Genomic DNA, 13078 nt, shown 5'->3' on the forward strand with positions numbered 1-13078 from the left:
GCTGTCTTAACCATGCAGCAATCCAAAAAACATACTATGAATGTGCTTAATTGTAAATAAATAAAACATTTTAATTGATATTTATCTGAAGTCATTTTCTGTCTTACCAACGAAAACGGAAGTAGCTTTTCTACACACATACAAGTACACGCGTGTCTCATTTAGCATAAAATGTTGTCAATTCCATGGCAGAGACGAATTTTCGTACATACCGGCTTCAGAAAAACCAATCTTAAGGCTTAATGTTTCAGCGCAATAATTTCTCTCTCATATAAATACTACTGCTTATAGTGTCGTGCTTCACTTATCCGAAAACAGGGAGAAATAGTTTAGAGTAGTTTATCTCTTTGTATCTAGTAAGATTATTGATTGAGTAAACAACGCAAAGAAATTCCTGTGGAATATGGTGGCTAGTTCCGAGTTGCTGAACGTATATTCCTGAATGTGAATTTATAAGATATTAGACAATATCTTTAGAATTACTGAAATACTTTAAATTCAACTGAAATTATAATTTTCACCAGTGTACCCATAATCTAAACTATTCTTTATGAAATGAAAAATATTTCTTTGGATTTTACATTTATACAATAAATTTTAATTAAGTGCATGATTGCGTATCTCAAAGAATTTTAAAATCAAGACAAGTAAGAATACAATGAAGTAGAAACTGTACGCGTTTAAATGAAAAATGAAAAATTAAATTTTAAATAAATTCCTAAAACATTTTTAATAAGCTAATTCTTTAAGCTTAAAATTAAGCACTTTAGTAATACATTATTCTCTTTTAAACATTTCTCTCATTCTTCCAATAGCTGAAAATATTTCTCTGATGAAATTCACTTTTATTTCACAACATACAGTTTTATTCATTCGCATTGAGGCTCCGAGTTTTTTCTTTTCCCGTCTGTCAGCTTCTGTCGTGTCCCACCTTAGTTCTGAAAAATGATCAAACATTGGATTTAAGAAAAATCTTTTACAAAGAATACTTTTGACATTGCTCATTCATAGGCAAACTTACAGCAAATTCTGAAAACCATTAAATGTTTTTATATGTACTTAGCTTTATAATACATTTAAAGGCTTAAATTTTATACAAAAAAATTCTTTTGTATTTACTGAGAACCTGAAATTTTTAATTTTATGACACATGCCTTATTCCAACTTCGTAGTTCCTCATTCTGAATTCAGCATGGGAAATATGGTAACTGGAATTTAATGAAAACAAAAGCAGTGACAGATTGAAATATTTAGTTAAACAGTATGCAAATGGAGTTACATCCTAATAAAGGATGTTTTCTTAGAGGAATTTATAAGGAAAATTAAATTATATTTACATATTACAGAAAAATTCTATGCAATGACTCGATCAACAAGAGTAGAACTCGGAATGAACTGCAAGACCAACTCAGCTTCTTCCTTTCATGGATCGGACTGGCATATTTGGTGGCAACAGTTTGAAAAGTGAACCGACATTTAAAGTTTTCAACGCAAAATGCCAAAACGAGATTAATAACCCTTTCGGGCTGATGCACTTTGAGAAAAAATCTGATGTGTACACCACATGACTTCCTTGTAAGGAATATTAAAGTATACGCATCTTTTCTTGCATTTTGTTTAAACTTATAGGAATGAATTAAACCTACTTCGCCGACAGCGCATAAACCACAATAGAATAAATGTATTCTTTAAAATTCACTCTATTACCATAGCGACACTCTGCCGCTAAGTTCACTTAACAGTATTATATTTCGTTCATATTATAACTCAGAATGCACAAAATTTATATCATTTAAAGAATTATCTAATCGTTGCCACATGTTCTATTCAAATACTATAATAAAGCTAGAACGATGTATAAAAGAAATTAAGCAAACAAAACAAAAAAGAAACAGTTTTTTCACAGACAATTTAGTTAGTATTTCTCATTCAATTAATTCAGTTCTCACTTCGCGACAAGGCAAAAATACATAAAAACTCAAAATATCTGTATTAAAAATTACGAAGTAAATCTTAAGCACTTATTTCCTCGAAAAAATTCCAGAAAGGATTAAGCATGATTTAATTCGCAATAATAAATGAAGGCGTTATCTTTGTTGTTGCGAAGCTACGTTTCTCTAGATTGGCAACAAATCCACTACTCTGTTGTTTCAAATGTAAACAAGCAATGGCCGCCATCAAAAACATTATTAGGCTTAGCGACACTTAAACAACTTTAAAATTGTTGATAATTCTAAAAATACTGCATACAGATTTACCAAAGGCATAAAAACCTTAACCGGAAGATAAGAACAATATAATTCAATCATTTGTAAAGCAAAAAATGTACAATTTACAAACATATAAGAGTAAAGAAACTGAGATCACTGAGCTGGGTAACAGAGTGGATATATATATAAATATATTTATATACGTTTGGTGTGGCCGATTGCAACCAAAATACGAGGTGCACATCTACATGTTATAGTAGTACTATATGCAAAGTTTCAAAGTTCTGAGGCTATTCGTTTTTGAGTTATGCGAGATACGTACGTTCGTTCACATGCATACGTTCGTACAGACACCACGAAAAATTCTCTTCAGAATTCATTTTAAAGCGGTTTTTTAATTTTTTTGGAGAAAAAGAGTCTTTTCTTCTGTCCTTACGTACAGATATCACGCAAATACATCGTTAAATTGCATTCGAAAGTGGTCATATTGGATATTTTCATTGAAATATGCTGTGTGAAACTTTTCGCGATTGCAATTCTTCCTTTTTTACTTCGTACAAGGAATTAAAAAGAAAATGGGAACAACAGTTCTGTATGTCCCGTTCTACTGGGCCGACTGACGAAATTTAACTTGCGTTTTTCATGTCTCGAATCCCCGATTTAGTACATGTATTAGACTTAGGATATGTATAGCATTGTTCTAATATAGTTATTTTGACACTGGATTTGAAAGAATTTTTGTCATTTTTGCTCGGAATCGGACTTTTCTGAAATGGCATGCCATATTCCATTCCATATTTATATTTTTTCCATATTTTGATTCTACGACTCAAATTATGACAAACTGCTAAGTTTGTAAAAATTGCAAGAATAGTTTTTAACAAATCAGCTTACAAAATTTTAGCTAATCGATGTTAATCGAACTTTATATATATTTATTAATATGGCTTATTTATTAAACATACTTGTTACTTGACATTTTTTCTCTCAGTGTATTTACTGTTTCTAGTGTTCTAAAGTTAAGTAAACAGCTTTACAACTTAAAAAACGTTGAAAAACATAACGTTCACCAGCTTTTGCAGAGGCATGTGTCTCAGCGTAGAAAACCCTCTATGAAAACTATTTAGCAGGAGATTAATTAAATTACAATTAATTTAATTAATTGATTTTGAATCTTAATAAAACATGAGTTTACCTAAATGGCTGTAATAAAAAATGCTCTATTTATTACCGAAAACGAAAAGAAAAATATATGAATCGGAACCCGTCAGGGCAAAGAATATTTCAGTAAAGGGTTTTTGATTAACGTAGGATTCTCTTACAATGTGAAATTTAAAATTAGAAAAGTGGTAAAAGAGGCTAAACCATACATACTATCAAGAGAAAGTTTTACGTTCGATATTTGCAGAAGAAATTTCATTTATTTATGCAAAGACTTTCAAAGAGCAATAGACAGAACAACAAGTCAACTAGAAAGGTATCACTGCATTCTCTGAAAAAAATTAAGACGGATACAGATATTGCATATATAGGGCGTCTCGAAACTCGTCACTGCCAAACTTAACATGCTGGTCTGTCACACCATGACAAACAAGATTTTGACAGGAATTTGCGTCCGAAAATGCGAACGGTATGTTAAGTTTGGCAACGACCTTTTGAGACACTCTGTACACCTTTTCAACGTTTCCCTGCAAAATACCCTATTGTTTCACCTACAGACTATTGCGCCTTTGGTCTCACGAAAGGAGCTCTTTCTATACGCAAACCCACCACGATTGATGGACTCTGGAAAATAACTGAAAAGAAATGGAAGTCAGTACCCCTAGAAATTAAAAAAAAAAAAAAAACCTTTTAACCATAAAAATCACATTGGAGACCTATTGCAGACATAAATTAAAAAATGTACTGTTTTGAACATTAATTAAATGGACCTGAAATCATTCTTCTATCTTACTATATTAAAACTCACCATTATACATTTTTACATTTCCATAAATAAACACATACAAAAAAGGTACCTGCCTACAATCTGGTGATGTCATGATGAATATGATTAATATATACAAGAGCATTTTAAGTTTTTTACAAACAACTCTTCTCGTTTATGCGTTTAAAGGAATCTCATTTTTTTAAATATCATCTAAAGTCTCGATGTGTACGTGAACGAGATCTACTTTAATACAACCATCGTAACTTTGCTATTTCTCTCAAAATTTCTTCCAGTGAATACAGATAATATAAAATATATCCTATTCAATATTGGAATTTTAAAAAATGCAAATATCTTCACATTATTGCTGTTCAGTTCATAATCAATCCAATGCAACAGAATTCCCTAAAATTTAAATAAATGAGAGATTCATTTGGTAATAAAATTTACTTTAATGGACACATTTACTAACGAAGAGCTCTTTAGGTACACTGCGTAAAAAATAATGAAATAAAAAAATATTAAAAAAAATTTGACAGTTCTATGTCTCCCGTTCTGCTGGGCCGATTGATGGAAATTCAACTTACGTTTTTCATGTCTCGAAAGCACGACTTAAGATATGTATTAGATTTATATATAGCGCTGTTTTAATATAGGTATTTTGACTCGGACTTTTCTCCATGTTTCGATTCTATTTCAATTACAGTATTTAACTCCAGTTAAAGTACTGTTTAAGACAGCGTACATAATTTAAAAATACTCCCAATGCTTCATGCCAGCAACAATCTTTAAAATTTCTAGTTTTATCTCTTTTTCTTACTCAGCAAAGTTGCAATGAATAAAATATTCACAATGCTTAAATCAGAATGCATATCTAGCGAATAGTAAATCAGAAATAAACATTTTCATAAAAAATTAAGGGCCATGTTTAATAACAAAGGCTTTTTTTAACAAAATAAGGACACTTTAGCATTTAATAATAAGTGCTATTTTACATGAGATGAAACTTTCTGGGACAATTGTCGAAATTTTTTTCTCACAAATCTTGAAATTATAGAAGTTCCCAATTTTGGAAAAATAATGTAGATCGGTAATTTCGTTTCAAATATCTCTGAGAATAAGATACAGAAATAGCATTTTTATAAGAATTATTCACACAAAATCTAAAATTACAAATTAACTTTGCGAAGTAAGAGCACTCTAGTTTTTCTTTCAATTTATAGAACTAAGAATTGAAAATAATGTCCATATTTTGTAAAATTTTAGTAAAGCAGTTCTCAAATAGATTGAGTTTTTTTTCACGTATAATATTCAGAACCATCTACGCAAAGTTTTTGTAAAATATTTGAAAACCTAATGACAAATTCGGCAGAGCGTAGAGTAGAATCAGTTATAACTAATTGCAGGATCAATCTGTTTCTGTATGTGTATGCCATCACAGTGGCATACACATACAGAAACAAAATACGTTTGACGATTACTCTTAATGTAGCCTTATCTCCAAAATTTGCCATGTGAACACAATTTCCACATGATAGGTAACAGCATGATAGGAAACAAGCATGATAGGAAACAAGCATGATAGAGAACAGCGTAAAAGATTAGAATGAAGTGGGTAGAACAAAAACTATCAGACATATTGGTTTCTGAACAACAAAAAATGGCAGCATAAAAAAATAATAGAAGTTTATAAAAAATAATAATGAACAAAAAAAATTACCAGTAAAAGAAGTATTTAATTACAGATATATAACACAAATGGATCGCATGTTCTTTTTTGTTGTAAGATTTTTGTTCATATCATCAAACCACCGTTAATAATAGAGCACATCTATTTTCATTATTAATGTTAAATGTTTATGTTCATTTTAAATAATGTGAAGAAGGCAAGTTTGTATTTTTGAAAGCTAATAATAAAATATTGTGCTGAAATTTGAAGGTTAATGTAGTGCTCTGAAAATAGTGTTTCCTGAAGCAAGTCTATTCAAATGCTAATGCAGACGCACAGGAAACTCAGAATAAATATAAGCAAGGCAGCATGCCAAAAGGGGTTCTCAAACTTTTTATCAACGAGAGCTAGCAAAATGTAAACAAAAACGAATATTTTTCAATGCTTTTCTACTTTATTTCAAGCATAACATCACAAATGATAAAATCCGCCCACAAAAGGAGCAAAAATGATGACAGAATAGAGAAGTTGTTTTTATTTACCTTTCTAAACTATTAAAAATATTTTTATTCTTTGTTATTGAAGAATGATGTGCTTTTTGTAGGAAATGAAATGCTTTAGAATTCATGACACAGTCAGCTCACACAATAAATAAAGCTTCAGAGAGAATTAAAGAATCGAGAAATTTATTTCTCGCTAGATGGCAACAAATAGTTGAAATAAATGATGGTAAAATACAAAATTCGAAACTCTCATTTGAGGCTTAATAGTATTTAACGTTACGTGGGCATTTGTATATGCAGTATCGCACGTATGAGGCTTTATTTCAAAGTAATTAAGTTTTCTAATACTTTAAAAGTAATTAAAGTTATTTAAATAAATTGTTATGTTTTTCATAATGCAAATCATTTAAATAAAAATATAGCAACACCTGAGTCTGAGAAAACTGTTCTAAATAAATACTGGACGTAAAGAGTATAAAGAGTACAAAAGAAAAAGAGAAACAATTAAATAAAACTAACTATTATAAGGGTGTATGTCGACTGCTGATTTTATTCAGATTTTAAAAGGGAAAAAAATCTATTTTGTCTATTTATTTTTAGGAAACATAAAATAAAAGGATTCTATTATTTGCACACTAAATTTTGTTAAACGATCTATTTTTTAAAAATGTATTTCTAATTTTAAAATTTTACTTCGACACTACTATGCCAAAATACATAGTATAGGTATTTCTGTATAATGTGGATGATTTAGTCCAGGCATTTTCAAACCAATCAATGATTTCCAAGAGCCTTACAGAAAACATCCCCTGAACGAAACGGAAAGAGAAAAGTACAAAAGAAAGTCTTCAGACCATTGACGGACGCAGACCAGAAGAAAGTTCATTTTTTTTATCTAGTATCTATCATACATAAATATAAATCACTTTTACATACTTATTGTAAGATTAAATAGTGTTTTGAGATTCACCTTATTTAAAATTTCTTATATCCCTATGGATACTTGCGTATCTGAAAAATTAATGTTGATATCTTGTAGCAATAACATAGAAACGACAAGGAAAGTTTTAAGAATCTTCGAGAAGCGTTCAGAACCGTATGCAACATGAAAGCAAGTGTTTAAATCATGCTAAAAATAAAATAATAGGGTTTTATCAGTCTGTGAATACTGTGCTTACTTAATAGAAGAACAAGTTACACGAGTTAATATAGTAAAAATATTATTCTTTTGAAAACGAAAAGTGGAATACTGAACACTTTCTTTTTATGCAGGAAAGATATATATATACATCTTTCCTGCATGAAGAGTATAGAGAGATTCGGTAATACATATAGAGATATTCCTATTATCTCTATATATATTACCTATCTGTATTATCTATCAATATTATCATCTATATATATATATATATCATCATTTTTGTACATATCATTGTTATATACCTCAATTATCATCTATATATATATATGTACATATTCTTTTTATTATTATCATTTCACATCGGATACTAGTAGATTTTTCTCATAACCTTTCTATAAGTTTAATTAGTGTTATAGAGCAGTCACATGATATTTAAAAAAATACTGTGTGCTCAAGAAGCAAGCTCTTCTCTACTATATCTCTGAAAATTTCTTGACAAAATTCTTTAGGAAAGGTAACTACAGGCTCTATATTTTTTACTTTTTGCCCAGTTCCAAAGTTTCTAAAAAAGTAAGATAAAAGTAAAAATTAATTTTAATGAAAACAGTTTTATCACTGGAAGTAGACAGTTACGTAAATGCAATTTTTTACAGAGTTGCTATTAAATAAAAAATGAAATTTCAATCTGGAGAGATATACCAGGAAGCGCCCGTGTCCAGTCAAAAATTTAGTTACATCAAAATAATTTAATAATAGGCATCATGTCCAGCATTTTCTTTCTTTCAAAAAATATTTAGCTATAAATATGAACGTTTGGTTAAGGGTTCGAATCCTGCATGGGCATTTTCGTAGTTTTTCGCATACGTAAGGCGTACACGAGCCAGTTTCCCTTAAGAAAGTCCTTCAGGAAGGCACCGCTCTCTTTAGGCAGGTTGGCCTTGAGTGTTTTGCCATGATTAAATAAGCCAAACCTAACCATAAAAAAGATTTATAAAATATTTTCCACCAGTTTCCTGCGAGCGACAATGTATTACTAAAATTCTCCAAATTCTTTTCAAGAGCAGCTATGTATCTTTAAATAGGTTAATCTTTACTTTAATTAAACATAGTATACTGCTTAGAAAAGTTTCACATATCCTTTCCAACCTTGTTCCATAGTTCGTTTTCGTATCTCTGCTCATATTTCATTTAACATTCCACAGTTAATTCCTCGCTTCCGAAATGGGCTTTATCTTAGACTCAACAGGAAAAAACTCCACTAAATTAGCTTCGTTAATAGAGCGGAGTCGCTGTAGAATATTAATTATTCACTCTTCTCTGTAATACACTGTACGTGAATTCTTGAATAATTTGGATACAAAATTTCACAAATTAACACTCCACTGTGGTACATTTGCACAAAAGATGATACACTATCATTTAAAAACGGAAATAGCAACAGCTGGTGTTTCATATAACTGATGTTGCCGCGGGATAAGATTAACTGCTCTAAGTTCTGTCCTCTTGAGTTCAAAGCAGCTCCACATTTAATGAGATATAGAGTATTCCAAGGAGAAATTCGAAACCATGATTAAGTAAGTTCAAAATGGTAATTCTAATAGTATTGCCCTAATTAAATACAGATAGAGATAATTCAGTTCACTATGGGAGCTGATGAAACGTTCGCAACACTATCACCTTAAATAAGTATATTTTATTCTATTATTTATTTCAAGAAGCAGGTAGCTGTTGTACAAAATATTAATAAGTTCCAAAACTGATACTCAAGATTCAGAAAGCATACGATGATTTTCATTGAAAGTGATAAAAATGGCAAATAATTACTTAAATTTTAGAAATCTGTCACTCCATAGATCAGCTCAGAGTACCAACGGTATTATAATACTTTGCAAATGAACACCATGATGAAAAAAACATCTCAGATTGCTTTTTAATTTTTTGTTCAGTTATCTCTTTTATTATTAGTTTTTAGTTTTTATTTTTACTTCTTAATTTTTAAAATTTTACTTAATTACTTTATTTATTTATTTGTAGTAAAAAAAATCTTTTAGCTTCATCGAGTCCATTTTTACATTCCATTCGTTTTGATTACAAAATAAGTTTCGACTTAAGTCAGAACTATTATGTTTCGTCAAATACAATTTTCTAAATGAATATCTTTTGACTAATTTAACATTAATTACAACCGTATTCGTGTCTTTACTCACAATTTGCTAAACTATATTCGAATTTCTAAGATCACTCTACCGTAATATTTTGATCTGGGTTTGAATCTTGCAAACCAGCTGCCTTTGTAGATGTTTTTCCTATATTTCCCTTATGTTTAATAAAAATACAAATCAAATTCCCTTAGGTCATCGTTCACAAAGGTGCCCATAAGCGGACGAGCGGTAAAGTCGCTGAATAGTGGTCGTTCGGTGCGAGGTTCGAATACGGCGAACGAGCTGGCTGCACGGACGTTTCCGTAGTTTTCCCATGTGTAACGGGTTAATACGAGCCAGTTACCCTTAAAAGGCCCTTCACGAAGACATCCCTCCTTTTCTTGTGTATACGAGTCAGCTTCGCTTAGAAAGTTCTCCACGAAAGCATCCCTTTCTTTAAGCAGATAGCTCTCTAGTGCTTTACCGTAAGCGATTAAGCTAAAAAACTTTCACGAAAGCCTTCTTCCGCTTATACAAATAGCCCTCAAGTGTTTTGCAATAATCAAACTTTTATATCATTAAAGCCTTTATTAGTTTGTTTGCTTTATTATCTGAATACGGTAAAGTACTTATCACTAACCAATTTCGAAAATCGTTATTTCCTTGTGATGGTATAAACTAGTCAGGATATGTATGAGCAGAACTTCCAAAGCTAATGAAATGTAAGCTTCAAACATTTAATAGTTTTTTCTTTACTTGTCTCTGATTTGAAGACCTAATACATAACATTTAATCAGAAAAAAAATTAAGAAAATGCACGATTGCTCTTTACTGGTCTACAGTTTCATTATTTCTGATTTTAAGAGCTTAAGTAGGCTTAAATTCGGTTGTTAAACTCCTTTGACTGATTATTATTTCTGAGAGACTGGACTTGGTGAATTATTCAAATTTAAAAGAATAATTAATTCATTCATTGTAAAACGTAAGCGTTAGCATAAAATTCTCATATGTAACTTATTTTTACCCAAATTGTGCAAATTTAACTGGTTTAGAAAAGAGATAGGTACTTACGTGCTATCGCAATCATCTTAGTAGAAGTCGCGAAATTTTCATACTGTGCCAAACATGCGCATAACCATTCTTTCGGCAACCATGCTCATAACAATCGTTTCAGTCAAACAACGCCACCATTTTAGTATGCGTTCTATTTTGTGGTAATCCAAGTTGTGATATTTTACCTTAAATTTAGTTTTAAAATATGAGCTTGTGGAATTTGCCAACAGTGGAAGAAACTATGATAAAATTTCGCAGTAATAGAGAATTTTTCTGAAAATTTTCTAAATTTCAAAATTTGAATCTTTGGACATTCGTTTTCACCATTCAAATCTTTACGACGCTAGAATTAAAGAATTTATTTCAAAACTTCTCTGGTGCATAAATAGAAATGTTCATTAGACACAACGCAAAGTTTACTCTTTTAACGGTCTAGGATCACTAGTATCACGTCATAGACATCTTTTCTGCTGAACCGTTATTTTCTTGGAAAGAATTAAACATTTCTATATCTATGCGTTAAATTTTCAAATAAATTTGTCTCCTCTTTTGACAAATTTTTCAAATAAATTTCATGTTTTTCTAGCTTTGGTTTAGGAAAACTCCGAAAAAATGCAAACATTTGAAACTCAAATATTTTAACGAAATTATATAGAGGATTAGATTACATTATTTGTGTTAAAGCGAAGCGCATAGTTGCTATCCGTCTATTTTTAAGGGAAACTGATTCGTGTTTGCGTTATAAAAGAATTGGCATATACGTGTTAGACAAATGGAAAAAGCGACGAAAATTTGGATTCAACCCACCCGTTCACTGTGGCTCAAAAACGGGTCGAACTACTAGTGTTCATCGATTTTACCACACAATCGTTGGTGATAGAATACACTGAGAAAAGAATTTCAGAATTCGAGATAATCGCTACATTTTAAGCAATTATAAATATGTTTACTAATTAGTATTCATTTTAAATAAAATAATTTTTAAAAATTGGCGTCTTAAACCTGCATTTTATTAAACTTAGATTTTAAATTTTGTTTCATAAGAACTTTTAATGTTAAATAACTTTCTCGATTTTTCTCTCCTGTTTTAGCCCAAAGGGGTAATTTTCACAGAAAGGCTATTAATTTCGTTTTGGCATTTTGCGTTGATTCAATACAAATGGCGAATCACTTTTTAAATTGGTGCCACCAAATATTACAGCTCTGTAATATATTTAAATAAATTAAATAATGAAAAATCTGCATAAATGTATATTGGTTTCTCGCATTGTGATACAACAACGGTACCTCTAGAGCCATTCAATTTTGAATAACAAGCCAAAATTTGGAATTTGTAAAGTAATACAATGAGAAATTAAATTTAATAAATGAATAATAAATAAGATAAATTTTAATAAATAATAATGCAGTGAAATACGATAAGAATAAATAATACCGTGCTAAATTAAAACTTATTAACCAACTACTTAATAATACGGAAAAATAATTTAAGTACCAGATGTTTGAAATATTCGTTTTAGTTAGTTTAATTTCTTCATTCTATTCAGAATCGCTCAAGTTCCAAAACACCTCAAAGAAATAAAAAACGCAAAGCGAAAAGGGCAAAATAAATTTTATTTAAAGCTAGAAAAATAGCTTCGTCTTTTTCCAGCTTTTATTACACGAATATCACTTCGTGCGATTTAAGTTTCCCATATATATTAGACGTTATATCCCGCTTAAATCATTTCGATAATGTAACCCCTACGATTTAATATAGGGCACCATATTTTTCATCAACTTTTCATTCTTAACGTCGAAAGTTAAACAAATTAAGGGCAAAAAAGAGAACACATCTCCAAGCTCCTCTGGCGGTGTGCCAAGAAATAAGTCGGTTTCCCTTTTCGTTCGTATTATTCAGGAAACTAACTTTTCGCCTTCGGAGAATTTCTAAATTCATTCTGTGGTTGGAGACACAAAACTGTTTGGAAAGTTTTCTTGGCCAGACTTTATTTCATGATGTGTTTAATGAGGGGATTTTTAACTTCATTGCCAGTGTGTGTACCTCCGGGAGTTCTTCAGGCAGAGACGCGAAAAATTGCAGAAATTCTTTTTCGATTAAAATTAAACTTCCAAGGCTGTCCCACATTAAATTTGCGGCTTTAAGAAAATCACAATCTCAATTTGTTAGCTGTTTGAACTAAGTACATAAGGCGAGAGACAGAGAAGAAAGGGAAGATATCAAATTAGATATATTTTGTCAAGGGCATCTAAAATTGCGTTATTAAATCATTCGTAAATTTAGTTTAATTACTTTTATATTATCTGAGAATTTTGAGTTATTATCGTAGCAGAATACAGTACTCTATCGTTAAAAGGCAAGAGGTGGATCTCATTTAAATTGATGAATGAGACCAGTCAAAGTATATGAGAGTTAGCAATCTGTGCCCTT

General features: G+C 30.5%; 1 long non-coding RNA gene across 1 annotated transcript in view; it reads right to left on the reverse strand.

Moving 5' to 3' along the window:
- Positions 1-712: 712 nt before the first annotated feature.
- Positions 713-13078, reverse strand: part of LOC118193062 (uncharacterized) — a 112160-nt gene continuing 99794 nt past the window's right edge. The window contains exon 2 of the long non-coding RNA XR_015039690.1: positions 713-938. This is a non-coding gene — a long non-coding RNA (uncharacterized LOC118193062). The remainder of the gene's footprint in view (positions 939-13078) is intronic.

The sequence above is a fragment of the Stegodyphus dumicola genome, chromosome 1 (genome assembly GCF_044657685.1).
Source record: "Stegodyphus dumicola isolate Sdum_Otavi_A_Nest chromosome 1, ASM4465768v1".
Classification (NCBI taxonomy): Eukaryota; Metazoa; Arthropoda; class Arachnida; order Araneae; family Eresidae; genus Stegodyphus; species Stegodyphus dumicola.